This window comes from Dipodomys spectabilis, unplaced genomic scaffold (assembly GCF_019054845.1).
Source record: "Dipodomys spectabilis isolate Male_0828 unplaced genomic scaffold, ASM1905484v1 ptg000136l, whole genome shotgun sequence".
NCBI classification, from domain to species: domain Eukaryota; kingdom Metazoa; phylum Chordata; class Mammalia; order Rodentia; family Heteromyidae; genus Dipodomys; species Dipodomys spectabilis.
The window spans coordinates 7,041,165-7,065,008 of record NW_024870813.1 but is presented as its reverse complement, the minus strand read 5'-3'; the positions used below and the strand labels follow the sequence as shown (position 1 = coordinate 7,065,008).

The following is a 23,844-nucleotide window of genomic DNA, read 5'->3' as shown; positions in this document are numbered from 1 at the left end:
GAAAGTGTTCATTGTGGCCTTGGTGCTGTGTACACATGAGTGCCACTGCCACCAGGGACCCCTGATCATTAGCCCTTTGGTGGCACTGCATGCAGTCTGTGGAAGCCAAGAGGGCCAGGGAACAGATGGAGGACAGAGAGAGAACAAAGGTACCTATCTGCCTCCTCCATCCGCTAACACCTGTGAGTAGCTGGCCCTACCCTGCAGAAAACCAGCCTCATACGCTACACAGATGCTCCACGTGTCCAGAAATCAACTTCTCTACAGCATATCTCTTCCTATCTGTGAAATGAGGAGCTGGGCAGCATGCTGATGACCTTAGGCAACTCTGTTCCCTACCTCATTGGGACCAGCTTAGCTCAAGGACTTGTGCTTGCCCCTCCCGCTCCCCAGTTGTGCCAGCTAGCCTTAGAAAGTCCAGGTGGTGCCTTCTTCTGCCTCTGCAGAGGAATCTAGGATGCCTATGCAGGATGAGACAGGCCAAGGTTGCAAGTGTCTTCTGAACACTTGTGGGGTGGTGAATGGGGCTGCTCATAAATGAATGAATGAGAGTGTCCTTATTTTCACCTTTGGCTGCCTCTGGCCCCATTAGAGTCTCTCAAGGAGGGAAAATGATCCCAGCTTTCCAAATAGCTAGCAGAGGGACTGGAGGGCAGCTAGCCATGCCAGTGCAAAGCCATCTGTTTACACACTTGTGTGATCTTGGGCTGATTAAACTTTTTTTTTTTCCCCTTGTACTGAGGCTTGAACTTGGGGCCTCCTGAGTGCTGTCCTGGTGCATTTGTGCTCAAGGCTAGCACTCTTACCACTTGAGCCACAGAGCCACTTCCAACTTTTTAGTGTTTAATTGGAGTTAAGAGTCTCACAGACTTTTTTGCCCAGACTGACTTTGATCTATGATCTTCAGATTTTAGCTTCCTGGGTCCGTTAGGATTACAGGTGTGAGCCACTGAGGGCCCGGGTAGTTTCTAAACCTTTTTATGTGTCAAAATGAATCCAGTCCCTATCTCCAAGACGGGTGATCTTACATGAATTGATTCACATGAAGTACTTGGAACAGTACTGCAGAAGGCCCGTTAGTGTCAGGTATCATGGCTAGTTTAATCAGTGTTAGGACAATTAGAGAGGGAACCCACTGAGAAATTCCTGAAACTTTCCAGTGAAGCCTGGGAGTCACTGGGGGCTATGTAGTGTTCTAGATGGGGAGATGTGGTAGATTGCAGTTAGGAGGATTTTGTTACAGCGCTTTTTGTTAAATTGTTTAAAGCAGCCTCCTGAAAAAGCTGTTCTGATCACTGTCTTCAAGAATTTGGTACAATTTCTTTTCTGATTATAAATATGCATTTGTAATGGTGTGTGTACATTTATTTATTTATTTATTTTGGTTGGTTTTTTGTGCAAGTCCTGGGGCTTGAACTCAAAGACTGGGCAGCTCTGTTTCTGAGCTTTTTTTTTTTTTCTCTCAAGGCTAACACTCTACCACTTTAGCTACAGCTTCACTTCTGGCTTTTCTTTTGCTTCCCTCCCCCCTTTATTAATTAACTGGAGATAAGAGTCTCATGAATTTTCCTGCCCAGGCTGACTTCAAATTACGATTCTCAGATCTCAGCCTCCTGAGTAGCTAGGATCTCAGGTATGAGCCACCAGCGCCTGGCGGTATACATGTTTGTCAAATTTATATACACTTAGCTGGGAGCCTAAATGAAGCTCTGTGCTGCATACCTCAGTGGCTCCAGCAGGAACAGGTTCTAGCACAGGGTTGAGGGGACCAAACTTCTCTCCCGGGGACTGCCATGCTATGTACAGGCTGGCATCTCTGCTCTGAGATCTACATTGCATACCTAAACTGAGCCTAGGGGACACAATGGATGATGACACCTTAGGGGGGCTCTCTTGGAGGCACGTAGCTTCCTGGTGCCCAGCCCTGCTGACCCCCACTGCTCTAGAACAGGTGACCCTTCTAAGTATGTCCCAGGGCCGGGCACTGGAGGGCAGTTGGGCAATGGGAAGCAGGATGTGGAGTTGGAAAATTGCCTCTGAATTTGTCACCAGGGTGATTGGCTGTGTCCCGAGTCCAGGACTTACTGCTGGGCAAGGGATCGGGATGGGCTTTTCCTTCTTGAATTCTTGGGCTCTGGAATCACAAGTTTGTAGCTGGAAGAGGGGGGAACTGGCAGGGGGAGATAGGATGAGAATCCTCTCATAGTAGGCATCTCAGAGGGTGCTGTGCTGAAAGTCTAAGGGTCTCAGGGACGGACACCTCAGAATGGTCTCTGGAGGAGATGGAGGAGGCCTTGGGGTGAGCACTGGGCCTCCACTGGCAGCTGGGCCTCTCGCCCCAGCTCTGACTGGGACATTTATAACTCACAGCTGTGCGGTCCTGGGCCCAACTGACTGTGGTAAACCGATCTGGCTTCAGGAAGCCCCGTCCGGGGGCCACTCCCTACCCGACCCCACACTCACACTCACCTCCGGATGCCTACATCCTGTTCTCGGTGGGAGTGGCGGGCAGCAGGGTGTGGGGTCACTAGCAGAAGAGGACAGAAAGTGCCAGCAAAGCCCAAGAGCTTCCAGATCACCGGCATCCTCATCTGAGCCTGTCCTCAAGGCTCATATTAGGATACGAAGACCTAGGGAAAGTTGCCTCCTACCCCTTATCCCACAATCCACAGGATCAAGGACCAAAAGTACAGGATGTAGGGGCCCTTGAGGTACATTCTGTGCCTCCAAATCTGCCTAGAGAATCGAATATTCTACCTAGCCCCTGCTGACCAGACAGACCCGGGAAGCTGAACGGAGCAGCAGAGGGAACCAGGAGCCTCTAGGAATGCTGGAAACTATGCTTTCTTGAACTCCAGGGTTCTGCACCCCTGTGCTTCTTCAGGATGCTCCACCTTTAGGAGGCCTTGCATCTCCCACCTGGGTTCTCACAGTGGAGTTCAGTGCAGGGCTAGGCTAGACTGGCCAACACTGGAAAGATGATTCTACAAGCTTCTCATACCCCATGACTTAGATTTCCTCACCTTGGTCTTGAGGCTTGGGCCCCATCAGCCTCCTAACCTTCCTCCCTGCCTCTTTCACCTGAGCAAGGGGCTGTAATGAACTCTCTAAAACGTGATCCAGGAATCTTGAGAAGTTTGTGACAAATGTCTCGAAGTAGATGATACCGGACAGAACATACATTTTTGTGCCATTGGTTGTATGTTTGTTAAGATATTACAAATCTAAAACTAGCAGAGCAAACCAATTCTGAAGCTGTGATTACTTTGTACAAAACCATACTTATTGGAACTCAGAAGAATTAAAAAAGAAAAAAACCATGGGAGGGAAAACTGGGCAAGAGCAAAGGAAAGGGTAACATTGTCCAAAAAAGAATGTACTCTACTTGCTTTATGTAACTGTAACCCCTTTGTACATCACCTTTATAATAACAATAAAGAAATTAAAAAAGAGACAAGGGTCCAAGATTAAGAAAAACAAAACAAGGTGAATAGCAGTGGAATAATCTGAGGTAGAACTTGGTTTTAGCAGGAGTCGTGAAGGACACAGGAGAAGGTCTGGAGTTAGGGAGACACAAAGTAAATTAGTCAGAACTCTTTTCTGCCTTAAATTGTTTCTGAGCTTCCAGTTGTAAGGAAGTTAACAGTCTGAACTCACCGAGGCCTGCACACAGAAGGATGAGACAGGGCAGGGGTCGATTTTCCTGGGGGCAGTGTGCACAGGTCTGATGGCTCCAAGTGTTGGCCCAATAGATGGAGAGCAGTTCATAATGAGGAAAGAATTCAAGCAGGGGTCAAAGAGTGGCTTTGGAAGTAGCGGCTGGATCGGCCATGTGAGATAATTCCCCGAAGCCAGGCCTGGTGTAGGGAGAAGACCAGGCAAGGGCTGTGTACGCCTGGCTAAAAATACCCTAGTAGCTTCCCTCGTCACCCTGCCTGGGGCCACAGAGAAAGATGATGGCTTTCTGTTTCTCTCACAAAGAAAAGAAAGGCAACCCCAAACGCCTGACCTCCAGAAGAAGCAAAACTTACCTAGACCTGTATTTAAGAAATAAACAAATAACTAAACAAGAACCAGGCTGCTGGTGGCTCATGCCTGTAATCCTAGCTACTCAGGAGGCTAAGATATGAGGATTGAGGTTCAAAGCCAGCCTGGGCAGGAAAGTCCATGAGACTCTTAGCTCCAAGTACCCACCAGAAAGCTGGAAGTAGCACTGTGGATCAAGTGGTAGAGCACTAGGTTTGCACCAAAGAGCTCAGCGGTAGCTCCCTGGCCCTAAGTTCAAGCCCCACAACTGACAAAAAAGAAAATAAAGCTACCACTGGGAGGAACTGAGTTGCCTATTAGAGTATGGCTGGGTGGGATGGACATTTGGGGCTCTGATGAATCAGGCAGCATGCTTAAGTGGCCCAGAGAAAACTGAGATTACTAGAACAAGTATGGGTGAGAGGGACAGCTGCCTGTGTCCCTCCCTGGCTACTCACATGTGTCTGTCTTTTCCTGTGTAGCCAGGAGGAAGAGGAGGGAACCCGTGAGTACTAGACCAATGCTGCCAGCGGTGTGAAGTTAGAAGAGCAGACACCTGTCACTGCGCTGCAGATCTAGAAAGGTAACTCTAGACCTTCAGAAGGCCTGACAGGCTGAGCCAGCCATTCCTGATCTACACAGAGTTTCTCCATAGTGCTTTCGTGCTATCAGCCTGCCACAAAATACTCTGAGCTTCAGTTTGTCTGTCTCTACAGTGGGTGTGGGACTCAGGTTCTCTGCGCATTCCAGTCTGAGAATGTCATGAACAGTGGGGCTGGTTATTCTTTGGAGTTGAGCTATATTAGCAGCCCAGCTCAGTTTGAGGGTAGGGCCACAGGGTCCAGCCCTTGTGGCAGTAACATGACATGACTCTGAGGCCAGCAGGGGCAGGTGGTATTTGAGGCAAAGACAGACATGGCTGAAGGTGTCCTTCTCCAGAGAGATGGCTGAGGTCTCCTTTGTGGCAGCATTTCAATTCCAAAGCCCCTTCCTTGCCCCAGGAATTTCTACCTACATGCTCAGACCCAAGACCAAGACATAGGGGAACTCATGGGCCTGCCAGAGACTGGCCATACTAGGGCAGTTTGGCTTAATCTTGATACACAAAGCATCTATACTTTGACTTTTACCACGCTGCACTGGCCTGACTGATCCGTCCCAGAGAACCCGTTATCTATTGTCTTAATTGTGTGCATGTGGTGGGACTCATCCACTTACCAGCTGTTTACTCACCTACCAATGTGTTACCCATTTCCTTCTATCCAGTCCATCTATGTAATCCATCGGGCCTGTCTATTCTCCCATCCATCCATCCATCTGTCCGTTCATCTATCCACTCATCTATCAGTTACTTATTCCTCCACCCATTTATACATCTACCCACCCATCTACTCCTCTACTAATCTACCCATCTGCCCCCTCATCCATTCATCCATTCATCTATTCATCTGTCCAACCATTCATCCAATCCATCCATCTATCCATTCAGCCATCCATTCACCTCCATGTTTATCTACTCACCTGTTTCCTAATTTCTTAATACATTCACCACTCACTGACTCTTGTACTAGGTCAGACCTAAACTAAAGGCTGGATTTGGAGAGACAGAACAAATCCAGCCTTGCCCCAAGCAGGCACAGTGTGCTAGAGGTAGACTCCTGGACTCAGAGCCAGCTCCACTTCTGTGGGGCAGTGCTCAAGGTTATATGCAGTGTGTATGACTGCCCTGGGAAAGTGAGGAGGTGTCTGTCACATGCTGGCTCTGGAAGTGGCTTTCAGGGAAGAGGGTGTGGTGTTAATTTCTTCATTCTCTGAATGTTTATTGAAAACATCTCTGTGTTGGGGGTTGTTGAGATTGGGGGCAATAACAAAACTCTACCCTTATGATATATTTGTTCCCATGAAGAAATGGAAACAATAGATAACCCAAAAAATGAAGCTATTGTATATTAGATGATTCTTATTTTTGTGCTAGCACTGAGACTTGAACTCAGGGCATGGGCACTGTCCCTGAGCTTTCTTGTTCAAGGCTAGTACTCTGCCACTTGAGCCACAGTTCCACTTCTAGCTCTTTCAGTGGCTAATTAGAGATAAGAGTCTCATAGACTTTCTTGTGGGGCTGGCTTTGAACCATGATACTCATATCTTAGCCTCCTGAATAGCTAGGATTTCAGGCATGAACCACCAGCGCCTGACTTCAAGACCTAGCTTTTAGAAGAGACATGAGCCAATAAACAGAGTTGAGCTGCAGGCTGTGGTAAGGTATTCTGTGATCAGCTGATTAAGGAAAACCTCTGGCTAGATGGGAGACCTGAATCCAGCCCATCAGTGAGCAGGGGTGTGCTTTGGTATGCAAGGAAGTGGCAGGAAGTAGTGGGGTTGATGCTTCATGAGGGCAAGAGGTGAGGTCAGAAAGTCTGTGAGGGCCCACTCATGTTGGCAGCAACTGAGAAGTAGAGTTTGCTGCAAGGCCCAGATAGAGTTGGTAGCGGCTTGGAGCAGGGATGACAGGGAAGAAGCAAGAAGCCACTGAGTCTGAATGTTCCCAAGACCCAGAAGACAGGCTTACTATGGACTCAAGGAAGATCAACACAGAAGATGGGAACAAGTAGGGTGGGCTCTTGAGGCTTGGCCAGGTACTCAGGTACCCAGGGTTCTTGGCTTCGCCAGGTACCCAGGCCAGGTACCCAGGCTGGGGGGGAGGGTGGCGGTGTGGGGAGGGAATCCTCCTTGAAGCTCAGGCCTTTTGCTTTTGATGGGTAAAGTGTGGGATGGCTGAGCCATCGGAGTGGAACGCTGACTAGGCAACTAGATATATGGGTTTTCAAGGCAGAGAAGGTCTTGGCCAGAGATAAAATTTGAGTGTTGTTTGTAGCTGGTGTTACAAGCCATGTGGCCGATGAGATCACCTAAGCATGAGTGGAGATAGTGGGGTTGGGAGCCTGAATCTGAGTCATAACCATCCTGTCCTTGGGAAGGGGGACTGATGGGGAGAGGACAGAAGAGAAGGTGAGGAAGATGTTCTCTGGAAAGGGGAGAAGAATGCAGAATGTCAATACTGACTGACAAGAGGTCACTGGAAAGAAGGGAAGGGCACGGCAGGCAGATGGAGCCAAGGGGATGTAGACAGAAGGCATGGAAACCTCAATAACTGAGCCATATTGGGAGAAGCCATATTGATAGAGAGGGAGGAGAGACTGAAAGCCTCTTCTTTCTCAGCCCTAGTCACACAGATGTGAAAGCCTCAGGTGTGTGGCTGAGCTGTGAAAGGAGCCTGTGTCCAGCCCAGCCTTTTAGCTCTCACTGGGCCTCTTGTTCTGATATGTGTGTTTTCACACTGTCTTTTGAGAAGGTCCATCATTTTTTAGCACAGCTCCACTTCTGGCTTTTCTTTCTTTCTTTCTTTCTTTCTTTCTTTCTTTCTTTCTTTCTTTCTTTCTTTCTTTCTTTCTTTCTTTCTTTCTTCTTCTTCTTCTTCTTCTTCTTCTTCTCCTTCTCCTTCTCCTTCTCCTTCTCCTTCTCCTCCTCCTCCTCCTCCTCCTCCTCCTCCTCCTCCTCCTCCTCCTCCTCCTCCTCCTCCTCCTCCTCCTCCTCCTCCTCCTCCTTCTTCTTCTTCTTCTTCTTTCTTTTCTTCTCTCTCTTTCTCTCTTTTCTTCTCTCTCTTTCCTCCATTCCTCCTTCTCTCCCTCCCCCTCTCCCTTTCTCTCTCTCTTTTTTCTTTTGTTTGTTCTTTCACTTTCTCTCTCTCTTTCCCTTCCTTCCTTCCTTCCTTCCTTCCTTCCTTCCTTCCTTCCTTCCTTCCTTCCTTCCTTCCTTCCTTCCTTCCTTCCTTCCTTCCTTCCTTCCTTCCTTCTCATGGACTTTCCTGCCCAGGCTGGCTTTGAACCATGATCCATCAGTGTCCAGCTCTAAGATCCTTGATCTTAAAAGAAATGGAAGCTGGGTGCCAGTGGCTCATGTCTGTAATCCTAGCTACTCAGGAGGCTGAGATCTGATCACAGTTCAAAGCCAGCCTGGGCAGGAAAGTCTATGAAACTCATATCTCCAATTAACCACCAGAAAACTTCAAGTGGCTCTGTGGCTCAAGTGGTAGAGCGCTAGCCTTGAGTTGAAGAGCATAGGGACAGTGCTCAAGCCCAGAGTTCAAGCCCCACTACCAACAAGAAAGAAAGAAAGAAAGAAAGAAAGAAAGAAAGAAAGAAAGAAAGAAAGAAAGAAAGAAAGAAAGAAAGAAAGAAAGGAAGAAAGGAAGAAAGAAAGAGGCTGAGCACTGGTGGCTCACACCTGTAATCCTAGCTACTCAGGAGGCTGAGATCTGAGGATTGCATTTCAAAGCCAGCCTGGGCAGGAAAGACTGTGAGACTCTTATCTCCAATAAACCACTCAGAAAACCAGAAGTGGTGCTGTGGCTCAAGTGGGAGAGTGCTTGCCTTGAGCTGAAGAGCTGAAGGACAGAGCCCAGGCCCAGAGTTCAAGCCCCATGACTGACCAAAAAAAAAAAAAAGGAAGGAAGGAAGGAAGGAAGAAGGAAGAAAGGAAGGAAAGAAGGAAGGAAGGAAAGAAAGAAAAAGAAATGGATACTTTCAGGGCTACCGGCTCACCAATTGGACCACTCACTGTCCACCTTTAGCGGGGACCTCAGTGTGCATCTGTCACCCTGTTGCCTTCTTCCCTCATCTCTGTCTTCTTAGCATCATCCCCTCTGGGTGGGGAGGTTAGCAACTTAGGACCCCAAGAATCAGGAGGGGCTTCTGCCTCCAGATTGTTCAGAATACTCCACTGCTCTCTGCTTCTGGATCTACCCATGTGGGACTCAGGAGCTGAGCTCTGCGTTAGAATTCAGCCCCGTGGCCCATGATAAGGTGTCTTTGGGAGCTGTAGCAGCCCTGTGCGGCAGTACATGCAACAGAGCCTGCCCAAGCATCTTGAGCCATCCCTCTCCTCTAGAATAGAGATACAAGGTTTCCATGCCCTGCAGAGCACAACACCAACACTGACTCAGGTGGGACATCCTTCACCATTCTGATGCCAGCCAGTACCAGCTGAGCACCTACCTCCTGCAGAGAAGGGATTTGAGCAGGCTGGACAAAGGAGTCAACAGATGGTCCCCACTGTCTGAGAGTCCAGGAGAGATGGGCAAAGAGCCAGCAGGGTGCAGTGTGGCAAGTGAGCTCCACAGGAACTCTGTTGACAAATGTAGCTGCCTCTAACAATGTCTTCTGTGATCCTGAGAACTAAGCGTTGAGGTTCAAAGCCAGCCCAGGCAGAAAAGTCTGTAAGACTCTGATCTCCAATTAGCCATTTTTAAAAAAGCTGGAAGTGAAGTTGTGGCTCAAGTGGAAGAGCACTAGCCTTGAGCACAAAAGCTTAGGGACAGCATCCAGGCCTTGGGTTCAAGCCTCAGGACTGGAGTGTGTACATGCACGCGCACACACACACACACACACACACACACACACACACGCACACACAACACATACACACACACACACTATACCCAGCTTCTCTAATACCCTCATTTTGCAGGATACCTCAGAAGAGGTAAGCCACTTGGCTAAGGCTACACAGTAATGCACCTGAATCCAACTAGCCCATTTGTATATCCACTGAGACCTACTGCCCAGCAGTAGGTACAGGGATCTGCCCTGGACCCTGCCCGCTTTCCCCTAGGGAGCAACCAGTGCATGGGGTCAGCTGGCAGCCTTTGGCCCCCCAGCTCCTGTGGAAGGTTCCTTCTTGGCAGGCTCATTGTGCCTCTATTGTTTAAATATAGATTACTAATGAAATGCCTTTCATTGCCTTCCCAGTGAATAGTTTCCGTGTAAAGTTAATTTGCAGTGTTATGTAAATTCTGTTTAACTTCAATCAGGTTTCTAATTATGTTTTTACCGCAGTAATTCCCATTTGATTTGTCATCTCCTGTTAGGTGTTTAATGTTCGGTGGGCGGGCTTGCTTTCTGTCTGTCTCTTAGTTTCCCAGGGCCCTCCCTCCACTGACCTCCTCCCTGGCTCCCTCCTCCTGCCCCTCCCCCACCTCTCATCCCCTTCCACTTCTTCCCTTCCTCTGCTCTCCCTGTCATCTCCTTATCCCATTCTCTGCCCCTCTCCTTTTCCTCCTTCCCCATCCAGCCTTCTTTCTCAGGGCCATGTCTCCTATCTTCCTTCTCCTTCTGATCCTCCAGACCTCTTCTGTTTTTTCCTGCTCTGTTTTGTTTTCCTTGCTTGCTTGTGGCCCATCCAGGACTCTTTCCTCTCTCTGTCTCCACCGGTTCTCCTTTTTCCTTCCCCGAGAGCTAAGTGCAAGGATTGCTTCCTGGCAAACCAAGAATGAATGGTGGGGCTGGCTGGGTGTGCTCTCTGGGTGCCCCTGCAGAAACCCAGGCCTGGACTTGGGAAATGTGGTCAGGGGCTTTGTTGAAGACAGTCCTGTTGGACTGGTGGGGGTGGGGTGTCGGTGGAAATCCTAGGCTTCAGGGTTGTAGGCTCTGGATTCAAATCCCGCGTCCAGCTCTAGTGAATGGATGGCCTTCTGGTTGATGAGCATTTGTTTATCTGTGCTCCAGGTCTCCACTGTAAAGCCCAGGGATGATGCTTGCCCTAGAGTTCAGCTACTGTGGAGATTCACCAAGGTGACTTTGAAGGGCTTGCCTGGGGCTTGGCTTTTATCTGGAGACCTCATTTCTCATTTCTCTGTGGCCTTCCTGAGATTTCTCGGCAGTGGGCTTCTGTGCCCTGGAAACACCCTGGCCCACAGGCCTTTCCTAAGCAGAGAACAAAGGCAGAGCTGTACCTGCTAAGGGGATTGGGTGGTCCATTTCTCACCCCCTCCTCCTTCCCTAGATACCCCCCAAGGTCAGGCCATGGGCCCATCTGTGAACCAGCACTCCAGGTGTGGCTCCCAAAAACCTCCATCCCTAGCTCCCCCTGAGGCCTCCTCCTTGCTGGTCTCAGCTGGAAGACACCCCCTCCCAATTTTGTGTGGACTCTGGGGTTCTCCCTGCTTTCAGGAAGCTGGTTTCCCAGCAGGCATCTGCTATCTGGGTGGGGATTGCGGAAGGAAAACACCAGATAGGGGGCTGGGCTGGGCTGGGTATAAAAACCACCCCTGCCCCCCACCCCCAATTCTGTCCCTCCCATCCCCACCTCTGCTCCCTTTCTACCTCTCATGTCTCTGACACATGCAGAAAGCAGAAAAAAAAAGTGTTTGGAAAGAGTGTTCTTTTGGGTGATGAAAGGCAGCTGGTCATTTGTCCTTCAGAGACACTGAAACCTGAGCTGGCCAAGCCCAGCCCTACTCTGCTGGGCCACATGGCTACCTGACCTACAGTGAGTGGCCGTGTGTGTGTGTGTGTGTGTGTGTGTGTGTGTGTGTGTGTGTGTGTGTGTGTGTTGTGTACTTGTGCTTGGTTGGGGTCAAGGAAACCTTAACTATCACATGTCTACTTTATTTCCCTATTTGTAAGCAGTTCAGGCCGGCTGTAGCCAGGAGGCGGTGACGAGAACCAGGGACAGGGGCCACATTGCTGTGGGACTCCTGGGCTACACTGTTAGTGGGGACCTTGAGCCAGGTCCCAGAGTTCTTGGCCCCTGGATTTGGTATGGTAAGCTGGGTTGTGGCCATATTCTGATCTTGTGTTTACCTGGATCTCTAATCTCCTCTGGCTTTGTTGGCCCAGGATAGAACAGAGAATACTCCTAGTCCTCTAAATCAGAAAAAAAAAACAAAAAAAAAGCCCTCTCTGACCAGGAGAAGCTCCCAAAGGGATCACGCTTGCCAGATCCGGGGACACGTATGCCCATACCCACTGTGTGTTCTAGCCTCTGTTGTGTGCAGCAGAAGCTTAGTGGAGCCCCATGTCTGTGACTTTTCCTTCCTGTGGGGTGGCAGACCATCTCCCATAACAAAAACCGGTGCTATTAACCTGTCATGTCCACATCCCACCACACAGGAAGGGTTTGTAAAGCCCCAGCCTGGATCCAGGGCTCAAGGAGAGGAGAGAGATGCTATTGGGTCCCTCATGGAGGGAGCAGGTGTTTCTAGCTGTCTGTGGAGAGGTCTCCTTCCTCCAGGGAGGTTAGAGCCGGTGCTTTTAAAAAACAGAACTGTGTGTGCACATGAGCAGAACACACAGGCCCTGAGCTCCAGACTGCTGGGAGTATCTTCAAGCCCACCTGGACAGAAAAGCAGCAAGAAGGATGGCAGTACCAGAATCACCATAAGTGGGGCCTCTGTGGCCTTGTGGAGTGCATCCCAGGTGTAGAGGGAGAAGCAGGGGTGTAATGGCTCCATGGGGAGGCATGCCCTCCCCCACCTTTGCTGCCCTCATTCCTTCACTTAACTAATCATTGCTGGTAATCTCATCCATGCTGGGCCTGTGTTCAGGAAGACGGATGTCCCTGTCTCTAGAGATGCTCAATGCCAAACATCCAGTGAACAATATCCCAGAAGGCTGAGGGGCTAGAGGAGTGAGGCCGGGAGAGGAGATCAGCATACAGCTGACTTCACCACTGCTCTGGGCTCTGGAGAGGCTGAGACCTAAGATACATAACTACTGAATGCTAATCAGTCCCTCTCAGCCTTTCCAGACCTATTGGGGTAAGACTGAGAGGTGTAGTATTCAACCTAGAGGAGGCCCATCTGAGCTCAAGGCCATTTTGTCAGGGCTAGGAATACCTCTGGCTGTAAAGGGATATGCCCAGTGGCCAAAAGGTGATGCCTACCAGCCATTCTGCCACCCACATCCAGATCCAAGAGTTTGCAACCTAGGCTGTAGTTCTAGACTTGGCTTGTGCACCCCACAAGGGATGGGGGGCGGTGCTTTCTAATGTCCAATCATCTTGTAGTCTTCCTTCTTATGCCCTAGCTTCCCACCTGATTGACCTCTGACCTCTGTTTTCTGCCCTGCTGGACTGGGGAACCACAAAATATGGTCCTTTAGCATCTGACTCAGGTCCTTCCAAGCAGGTTTCTGAGGAGCCCCCAGCAGAGCTGGGACAATCTGAGCAAGGCCTCCTGTCCTGTCCTGGCAGCCTGGGTATAGCTTGCCCAAACTTAGCCCTTCCACCTTCCCAGGATTCCCTGGGGCCAGGAGCATCTGGGGGGTTCATCTTCTATTTGATTCTGTTCTCTCTGTTGGGGATGCCACGCCAGCTGGGGTGTGTGACCATAAGGAGGGTCTGCCTTGGGTGGGAGCTGCCTCACCTTTCCCTCTTCTTTTCTCTGGCCTCTCAGAAATGACAGCACCGGGGTTGGGGGGAGCATGACCTGAATGGCAGGGCTGATTCCCAAAGGCCCTGTCCAGCCATGTCTGAAGTAGTGTGTGCAGGAGAGGCCTCATCCTGTAAAACAAATGGTTAGAGGCCTGGAGGTCACAGCAGGCTTGTCTCCACCCCTCCAGCCCAGTCCCCCTCCCCCTGAAAACACTGATACTTCTGAGATGATCTCCACAGCCCCACCCTTTCTGGGGCCTGCTGGAGCCAGTGGGACTGGAAGCTTGGGGCTGGCTAAAGGAAGGACCTGGGCCAGGAATGAGGCAAAACTCAGCCTGGCCCTTCTCTAGGGCCAGGAGTGCATAGGTCATTGCCCCCTGTGAGGGAGCCTTGCCCAGGCATCGCCTCGTTCCATTCGAGCTTCCTGAGGATGGCGCTGCTTCTATGCCTGTGGGAGTCACCACCAGGAATCCTGTCCTCCTGAGACAGGAAGACTCCCCCCCCACCACACACACACACCCGGGCTCCAGGCTGCCCTGCTCCTGCCCTGCCCTGCCCCACTCCTGGGGACATCCCTTGGGCGGGAGCTATGAGCCCACACCCAGTTCTTACCCCAGAGGCTGATGACAGAACTTCTGTGACAGTCACCAACTTCAAGGGCCCTAGTAGAACAGCCTCTTAGGGGGCAGCTCTGGGAACTTGGGAGCCCAGGTTCTTGGCACAGGATCAGCCATCAGTTTGCGGGTCCCCCCACCCCACCCGGGGAAGTCACTAGGTCACTGTGAGACTTATCCTTAGAAAGCTAAGGGAGAGACAGAGACTGCCAGCAAGTAGCACCCTGGGGGACGAAGGGTTTGGGGTAGGATGAATTCATGTTCCTAAGTGCCGCAGGCTTGTGGTGACCTCCCAGAGCCCCCTCTACATCTCTGTAGGTTGGGAAGAGCCCTTCTCTATTCCTATCTCCCTCAAGCCAGAAGATGGAGTATGTCTGGGCTGTCTGTCCTGCTCAGACAGTTGAACCAGGTCGGTGAACCTATGGACAGGAGCCAGGGAGGGGGGCATTGCAGAACCTCCCAACCCCATCCTCCTCCTCCTCTTGAGAGGTGCTCTTAAACTTGATCCTACCTCCTCAAGCTGGCAGCCACCAGCCCACCCCAGCTCAGGATGTGCAGAATTGCACTGTAAGATGACAACTGGGTTCTCTAGGGACTGAGGGCAGGCTCAGGATCCCAAGGTAAAGGGGATACAAGTTACTGGGATTTCAGATAAATTAAGACAGACTAAGGCCCACCTTGAGCTTATGAACCAACTGGAAGCTCCTTTCCCCTGGGCAGCTGATTCCCTCCCCGTGGTACAGTGACAGCTTGGAGGCCTGTGACCTTGGATCATCTGTCCCCTGAGTCTCGGGGTATACCTCTGTCAGGTGATCTCTACATAGTCATTGCCATGCGATGGGAAACACTGGAGATTTGGGAGATAAAGCCTAAGTTTCTGAGCCAGACTGAGGTGATCAGGAGCTTTCCTGGCATCAGGATTGGCACAAGCAAAGGTCTAGAGGAAGGTCTGGACATATTTTGGGGAAAGGTTACAGGCCATAGTCTGTAGGAGCCCCTGGATGCTCCTTTGTTTTGTTTTGGTTTTTTTGGCCACTACTGAGCTTTAAATATAGGGCCTGGGCACACTGTCCCTTAGCTTTTTTTTTTTTTTTTTGCTCAAGGCTGGAGCTTTACCATGTAAGCCACAGCTCAACTTTTTGCTGGTTAATTGGAGATCATAATCTAATGGGCATTCTTGCCCTTGCTGGCTTCAAACCATAATCCTCAGGTATCAGCCTCCTGAGTAGCTAGAATTACAGTGGTGAGCTATTGTCTTACAGCAATAACTTTTGAGTCTTGGACACAGGAGGAATGAATTCTTGGGGAGAAGGGCTGTCAGTGAGCATCTGGCACAAGCTTGAATCCAAAGGAGTCACACAATGAAGTTGGCCAGTATAGGTGCCAACACCAAGGGCCCAAGCCAGCCTTAGTTTCTCCTGTGGACTAGGGTAGGCAAAAGCCAATGCTGACACCATGCCCCAACCTCTTCCTCTGGGTGTCTCTGTGTCTTGCTCAGCCCTGGGTGGGGCCCACTACTCCTTCTCTGTGGCTTTCTGGTCCTCAGTGGGAGGAGCCTCTGGAGGCTGCAGTGGGCCAAGCCATACGGCCTGGGTGGGGGCCCTGGCAGTGGGTGGAGTCACGGGATGGGTGGCCGTGAGTCAGGAATTGCTGAGCCTGTGCGTCATTTGGCTGCGTGCGTCCCCAGCCTGTCTGCCTCATCTCTCCCGCCCACATCTGGACCTGTGGGCTGCTTCACCAGGGGATGGTGCTCTGTTTCCAAGAGCTTAAAACCCAGGCCAGGAAAGCCTGGAAACCCAGGTCTGCATCCTAGGCCCTCCCAACCTCAAGTGGACCTCTTCCCTCTCCTTGATGGAAGGGTGATGGTGGGGCAGGCCAGCAGCTCTCAGCTCTGGCCCCTAGGTGAGATATAGGGTAGCTTTGAAAGGTAACCCATCCCAGATCAGTTAAGTCAGATTCTTGAGTGGGGCCTGCAGCCAGGCTGGGTAGGCTGCTCTCTCTCTACACCTCCCCCAAGTTTCAGGAGAAGGCACCCAAAGCCCTGTGCAGAACCCAGCTCTTCTATTTTCTAATAGGAACCGGGAACTTGGTATTTCTGAGCCTCAGTTTCTCTCCTGTACAATAGAGATAATATTGCCTACTTTACAGAATTGCTTTGAGGACAAAATGGACTCACAGTGAACTCCCATGGAGATAGAAACTATTGATTAGAGTGAGACCTGAGACAAGCATCCTAAGTACTGTGCTAGTGCCAGCATCTCAGTCTGTGATCAGGGCTGGGCTCATGTCACTCTGAGGTTGAGTGTGGCAGCACATCCTGGTAATCCCTGCACTCAGGTGGCAGAGGCAGGAGGGTGGAAAAGTCAAGACTAGCCCTACAAAGTTTAATGAGATCCTATTTCAAACACAGTAAGGACACAGTGACTGGGAATGTAGCTCAGTGACAAAGCAATTGTTTAGCCTATACAAAGGCCTGCGTTCAATCCATAGCATCCTCCCCACTCCAGCCCCCCCCCTCCCCACAAAAAAAAAGAGCTGGGAACCAGTGGCTCATACCTGTAAAACTAGCTACTCCTGAGATCTGAGGATTGGAGTTCAAAGCTAGCCCAGGCAGGAAAGTCTATGAGACTTTTAATATCCAATTAACAACAACAACAAAAGGATAGAAGTAGAGCCAGAGCTCAAGGGGTAGAGTGCTAGCCATGAGTGAAAAAGCTAAGGGACAGTCCCTAGGCCCTGAGTTAAGCCCTAGGATTGACGCACATGCACACACACACACACACACACACACACACGCACGCACGCACGCACACACACACACACACACACACACACACACAGGAAAGAAAAAGAAAACTACCTAAGACAGGAAATTGATAAAGAATAGAAGTTTAGTCGGCCCATATGCCTGTACCTGCTGGTCATTGATACAGTGGAGGGCATCACATGGTGAGGCAGGCCCCTGTGCCAGCTCAGATCTCTCTTCCCTTCTTATAAACCACTAATATCAATACGGGGCCTCACCCTCATGACCTCATCTCATCCCAATCACCTCTGGAAGGCCTTACCTCCAGATCCCCTTATCTGGTTTCTAACACACCAGCTTTAGGGGTACCAACAGAGCATCACCTCCAGCATCCAGGCTGGAATCCAGGACAGAAGGAAGAGGAAGTCTTGCCCACCACGGGGCTGGTCTTGGAAGGGGAGGGTGTCGCTTCTCTGAGAAGTCAACCAAATTGCCGGGCAGAGAGCCACTCTTTCTGAAAGAAGAAGGGAGGGTATCTTAGGACTGTGCTGGTGGCCTGAGCTGGTGTGTCTCTGGGACTCCCAGGCAGCACCAACAGTGCCCAGAGCAGCCTGGGGACCTCCGCACTGCCCATCACTCTGCTCAACCTGGGGCCAGTGGACAGCAATGAGGAGGAGACCTCAGGGATGGGCAGCACCTAGCCTAGATCAGGGAGGTGGCAGCGCGCAAAGGGATCCCCTCCTGGTAGAAACTGAGCTAGAAGTGCGTTGGGGCACGCTGGGGAGCATGATGCACTCCAACAGCCTCCTGAGCCCACCAGCCACCCCTGGGGAAGGGGCTGCTCATGAGCCGTGTAAGCGGCAGGAGATCTGGTGCCTGGGAAGCCTAAGGGCCTGAGCACGCCTCCACCCCAGTCTCACAGTCAGACCGTTCTTCTCCCTCTTCATTACCCCACTGGGGAAACAGAGGCAAGAAGAGGTCTCCTGGCTTGTGAGCAGTGGAGTGAGGATTCTGTCCAGGCCTGGGTGACATTAGAGCCCTGTGCTCCGCGGCACCACCTCCTGCTAGCAAGAACAGTGCTTGGCTTTGTCTTGCATTTATAAATCTGGGCCTCAGCCATCACTTCAGACTGGCCGGGCACACATGTGGGCAGAATCCCAGAGGGAGGCCTGGCTGGGGAGCGTGACTGCCTGGGGCTGGCCCTCGCCCCAAGAAGGGGTCATTGGGAACACTCGGTGCTTGGCCGTTATGGTGCCTGTGCCCTTCAGCCTCTTGACCTTCCTGCATTAGCTATGGGTGTGACGTTGCCTCATCTAGAAGGTCTGCAGGACTCCCCTGTGGATCAGAATTGTACATTGGAGCTCCTCAATCCCTCGTGTGTGTGTGTGTGGGGGGGGGGTGTGTGTGTGTGTGTGTTCTGGGCCTTGAACTCAAGGCTTGAGCACTATCCCTGAGCACTATACCTGAGCTTTTTTGCTTAAAGCTAGCACTCTACTACTTGAGCCATACCTCTACTTCTGGCTTTTTGGTGGTTAATTGGAGATATGAGTCTCATGGACTTTCCTGCCTGGGCTGGCTTTGAACCATGACCCTCAGATCTCAACCTCCTGAGTAGGTAGGATTACAGGCATGAGCCACCAGAGCCTGGCCTGTCCCACGTCCAACAGCTGTGATAACCTGGGTTTCAGACCTAGCTGTCCCACACTTTCTGTAAGAGGACTGGCTTGGCCTCAGAAGATTCTGCAGAGAGCCTCTGCCATGCTCTTTTAATGCTACATGCAGGGAAGAGGAGGAGGACATCCCAGAGATGGGGAGACCACAGATGAACAATGAGGGTTGGCAGAGTGGTTGGAGGCAGGAGACCAAACTTCAATGTATGCCCTTCCCATTGGGAGAAGCAAGTGCTTGACATTTCCCAGGGCCCTAGACTGGCACCTTTCTCATTGGCGACCCTCTGAGAAGGACCATGGCCCTCAGAAAGCAGGGAGGCCTGATGGAATGGTGGGTATGACAGGGAACATCTGCCACAGAGTTTGCACGTGAGGCTGCTTCTGTAAAGAGGCAAGTGGGTCCAGGAGCCAGTGACTCACACCTGTAATCCTAGCTCCGCAAGAGTCTGAGCTCTGAAGGTCCTGGTTCAAATCCAGCCCAGGCTGGAAAGTCTGTGAGAGTCTTATCTCAAATAAAACTATCAAAAAGCCCGAAGTATAGTGCTAGCCCTGAGCAGATGAAGCTCAGGGACAACACCCATGCCTTGAGTTCAAGCCCTAGGACCAGCACACACCTGCGCGCGCGCGCGCGCGCGCGCGCGCGCGCGCACACACACACACACACACACACACACACAAAGCCAACAACTAAGGGAGATGGAACTACCCTATTCTTGTGGCAGCAAGTGGTTCTGATACTGACCCACTGGGCCTGTTTGTGGGTCAGCCCAGAAAAGGTGTGGCCTTTGTACCTATGGTAGAGTCCAGAGCCTTCTCCCAGGCATCTGCCCCTGAAGCCAACCTAAACAGCAGCACTGGTCACACAGCCCCTGTGCCCAGTCTCTCTGTGCTAGTGTGACTCAGCTAAGACCTTGAAAAGTTCTTCAACTTTGAGAGCAGGTTGTGTATAGTCCCCATCTTACAGAAGAGGAAGGACCAGTTTGTACCTTCTTTGGAGGAGAAATTGTTCACTCGATGATCTCGCATGAGTGGGCCCCATGCCAGACTCATGGGCCTCTGTGCCTAGGAAGTGTTGGTAGAAGCAGGCAGAGGGCTTTGGGAAGAAGGTGAAACTCCATCCATCATCATTTCTTAGACAAGGATATGATGCTGACAACAGGAGAGGAGAGCCAGTCTCCCACCAGGGACTGAGTTCAAATCTTAGTATTTCCATGGATCTCTTTGGAAAGGTCTTTTCCTCTCTCTGGCCTCATCCCATCTCTGTTCAAGCCCCTCACCAAGAGGCTAGAGGGCTTGGACCGGAGACAGACTGACAGATCTGTGCACCATTGGCCAGTGCGCGTCTGAGAGGTGGGATGGGTGGAATCATCCGATGTGGGACCTGGATGGTGTGCAGAGAGAGCAAGGACTTACTTTCTTAGCACTCCGAGGTGAAGGTTTCTTTGGAGGTATCACCCCAGGGTGGCCTTTCAGATGTGGTGGCTCAGGGGTGGGCAGAATGATGTCTTTGCATGGGCTCCTGCTGTCCTGCAACCTACAGCTCTGCCCTCGGTCCTGCACACTTGCCTGCTTGGCCTCTGGGCCTGGGCCAGGGGAGAAGGCATCCTACCAAGAAGCCTACCCAAGGTGTACCCCATGCCCTCTCTCTGCTCCAGTCCCAACAGGACACACCTTCCTGCCCTCTCTCCCACACTTCCCAGTCCATGTTAGGAGACTTAGGTTGTAGGGAGCAAGCTTCCTGCCTCAGGGTCTGAGGGCTGAAGACTCCCAGGCACTCTCCTACTCTGGCCCTCCTTTCCTTCCTTTGGCAAGCCATTGGGTGTTAAAAGAAGGAGGGGAGAGGAAAGAAAGGGAAGGTAATGACAGGAAAAGGGAGGGAAGGGAAAGGTAAGGAAAGGAAAAGAAAAGAAAGGAAAGGGAAAGGAAAAAGGAAACGGGGCTCCTAGTGGTTGGTTTATAGCTTCCATTTTGAGAATGAGAAAGAAAGAAGAAAAGCAAAAACTTATCAATTCAGACAAATTTCCTGCAGGAAAGCAATATAAAAGTGTTCCCAGCTGACATGGTAATATTGCCCAAAAAGAAATGTACTCTTTACCTGACTTACATAACTCTAACCCCTCTGTACATCACCTTTATAATAATAATAATAATAAAATTTTCATGAGAGAACCCAGTCTCAGAGAGGCATGGAGCCCATACCTTTCTTCAGCACCCCTCTTTGGGTCCCTCCCTGCTGGCTAGTCTAGAGTGTGGCCCAAGTTTTCATGGACACGGAAGCTTAGTAGTCTCAGGCTACCTTACACAGGCAATCATGAAGTCCCCTGTCAGCTTGGGTGTGACTGCCTTGAGCCTCTCAGCTCTACCAGTCCTGTCCTTCCCTGGCCTGGGATTGCCACCCCAGCTGGTCATCCAGCTGCTGCTGCCTGCCCCCTGTCCCAGATCCTTGTGTCATTGACAGCAAAAGAAGAAGGCCAAAGCACCAGGGGCTTGTTGTCCATCAGGGCAGGGCCTGATTAGCTGGGCTTCTCTAGGCTGGACGAAGAGTTCTCTGAGGACATGAGGATGGACAGGGTACCTGATCTAAGGGCACTTGCTGGTTCTCAGGCAGCTCTGCCCAGGAGTCCTCTGGACCCCAAGCCACCAGCATGCTAAGCCTCACAGGCTCAGGAAGGCCACCCGCACGTGCTGCTGTGTGTGGGGAAAGATTCAGAGGACCCGTGTCCTCCCCTGAGCACTTGGAGCTGCCCACACTCCCAGGTGTGTCTCTGCCATTCCTGGAATGTGAATGACCAGGTCCCTGTCTTTGGAACCGAAGAAAGAGATACCCTATAGCCAGGTTGTAATGAAACAAAAGGAAAGAAGAGAACCCACCAGAATGTTCTGAAGTTCAGGAAAAGAAAGATCTATAGAAAAGACTCTTGGGGAAGGTGGCATGAAGGAGGCAGTCCCTGGGCACAGAGGGATGGACAGGGATCTTCAGTGGAGTGTGGGGTGGGTGACACCGCCACTTCTGCTGTAGATAAGGGAGTCTTGGGGCGGGCCTCTGGTCTCTGCTGGGTGAGGATTGTACTGAGGCTGGAGTGAGGAATGCAGAGGGTATTGGGGGACAGTGGGGCTGGCAAATGGGAGACTCTCCCTATGGTGGCAGGCTGGGTGGCTCAGAGAGAGAGAGACAGAGAGAGAGAGAGAAAGAGATCAGCTACAGCTGTGAGGGGCCTCCGTGGGTACAGGAGAACCCTGAAATCTAAAATACATGAGCGCTCAGGTGGAGTCATCATAGCCCCCTCCACATACCCCATCCGAGAGTCTAGCTGTGCCCAGTGGCCTATGGGTGGGTAGGCCCATACTTTTCTAACTTTAGCCTGGAACTTCCCTGGAGGGTGAGTGGCTGGGGAGAGGTTGGGGAGGAGGGTTGGCAGTTCTGGCATGTTAGCCACTAGGCCTTGGCCCCTCCCTGCCTAGGACCCTGAGTCCAGTCCTTCCCTGGGTCTGGATCCCCAGCCCCCAGCCTAGTGAGGTCAGGGAACACATATTCCAGGAATGCAGGAGGCAGGGCAGCAGCCAATTTGGATAAGGTTTGGATAACCATCAGTGGTAAATATTTGCCTGGCTCCTGCAGCCAGCCCTGGCCTCTACGGGAGGACAGGAGTCTGTTCCTAGGGTCATGTCAGAGGATATATGACCAGGTGGGTGGGCTCTAAGCTGAGGAGACCTGGTCCCTTGGAGAGTTGTTATGGGGTCAGAGAGAGGGTAGAGGGTCTGTGGCCTCAGCTCTGAAGTCATCTGGCTCATTTGTAAAATGGAGGGTCAGCACTCGCTGGCCAGCCCGGCTCAGACAGAGGCTGAGGGTCAGGATGCCCAGAGCTGGTTCAGGTGAGTTCAGGCAGGAATGAAGCAGGTCTGCTGGGAATGGGTTGTAGTCCTGATCTCTACCTAGCCGATTATGACCTGGAGCAAGTTACCTGCTTCCCCACTGCTGAAAGTTACTTACCATTCAGACTGCTCTGCCTCTACACCTCAGGTCTTCTTCAGCCCTTACAGCACCCAGTCTTGGGGCACAAATGTGTGTGTGTATGTGTGTGTGAGAGAGACAGACAGACAGACAGACAGACAGACAGACAGAAAGAAGAGCATATGTGAGGAGTGAGATCTGGTAACAGGAGCCCTGAGCCCCAGGCTCAGAGGTGTGCCTGCCTCTGCCCAGCAACCTACACCAGGACCACCTGACCCCTCCACTAGGAGTCCTGCCCTGGCCAAGGTCCTGCTCTTCCATATCAGGTTGGAGCCTCTCCTGGGGGATTAGTAGCTGGAGGGAAAATGTATCACCCAGCAGTTAACAGCAAAGCCCAGATTCAAGCCTAGCCCTCCATACTCCTTTTACCTATTCCATACTCTGACCTCACCACAAGGTGGACACACTTCCATTGTGGCTCTGGGATGGTCCTCACCCATGAGCGGTGACATCTTCTGCATGCGAGATTCAGCCTGGTCATTCTAGCTGTGCTACATCCAGCAGCTGTGTCCCCTAGTGCCCCAGGCCCTATTGGACAAGGTGGGCACTGTCTTGCATCCTGCCCCTCCCTGCCCGGGGATGCTCCCCAGATGGACCACCACACTGGGACGGCCTGCCTCACTCGGGCTGCGGCTGCCCCGGCCTGGTCTGTGTCGTGGTCTCAACACCCCCCCCCCCCCCCCATAACCATCATCAGACTGGGAGTTGGGGAGAGCCCTCTGGGCACTGGAGGACCCATCCATGGGGAGTCTAGGCAATGTCAGTTTCCACTTTCCCACAGCCCAGGGTGCACCCCTCATGATATAAGGGACCCCCAGACCTGTTCACCTGGTGATCTACCCAGGCTGGAAGTAGCCAGGGACATTTCCCGTCTTCTCTCCCTGATCTCTCCTGGTAACCACCCTCTCTTCCCCCAGGCTGTGAGCTTTAGCAGAGGGCACCAGTGAGCTGTAAAGAGGACACAACCATGTCCAGCCTGGCCCAGGGTCCTGGCTTCTGAGCCGCCTTCTCTGTGGTGAGGGGCCCTAGCTGCCACTGGCTCCTAGCGGGGCTTCTGAGTAGCACCCACTGCCGGGTGACGCCTGGGTGGCAGCTGAGTGTATATGCTAGCTTCTTATTAGCTGGGTGGTCTCAGGAAGTTAGAGAACCTCTCTGATCTTCCTATGTGAATTGAGGATACAAGTTTCCCTGTAAGTTAAAGGAAATAAATAGCCCAGGCAAGACATACTTCTGTGTTTTCGCAAGTGAATGATAAAATCCAGGCAGGTTCACAGCCCCTGAGCTGGGCCTAACCCCTCCTTGTCACTGTGTGACATTGGACAGGTCCCTTCCCCTCTGGTCCTAGTGGCTGGGGTGGCTGGAGGCAGGGAAGTTCATGCATCCCTACTTTGAGCTAGAACACTCTGCGCACAGGACTGGCGGGTGGGGTGACTCCTGCAAGCCTTGATGAGGGCTGGACACACTCACCCCCCGAGTGAGCAAGGGCTTTCCGGCTCTGGCTTCTGTCTCAGCTGCCAAAACAATCATTTTCTCTTGGTCAGCGGCTCTGCTGACCAGGCCAGCTCG

General features: G+C 51.7%; 1 protein-coding gene across 5 annotated transcripts in view; it reads left to right on the top strand.

Moving 5' to 3' along the window:
- Window positions 1-23,844, top strand: part of Zmiz1 (zinc finger MIZ-type containing 1) — a 229,527-nt gene that overhangs the window by 62,095 nt on the left and 143,588 nt on the right. For 3 of the 5 annotated variants that reach the window (XM_042690115.1, XM_042690114.1, XM_042690109.1), the window contains exon 3: window positions 4,509-4,609. The exons of 1 other annotated variant lie outside the window; for it this stretch is intronic. The gene's annotated coding sequence lies outside the window, so the exon portion shown is untranslated. The remainder of the gene's footprint in view (window positions 1-4,508; window positions 4,610-23,844) is intronic. One more of the 5 variants, XM_042690110.1, reaches the window with a different exon arrangement.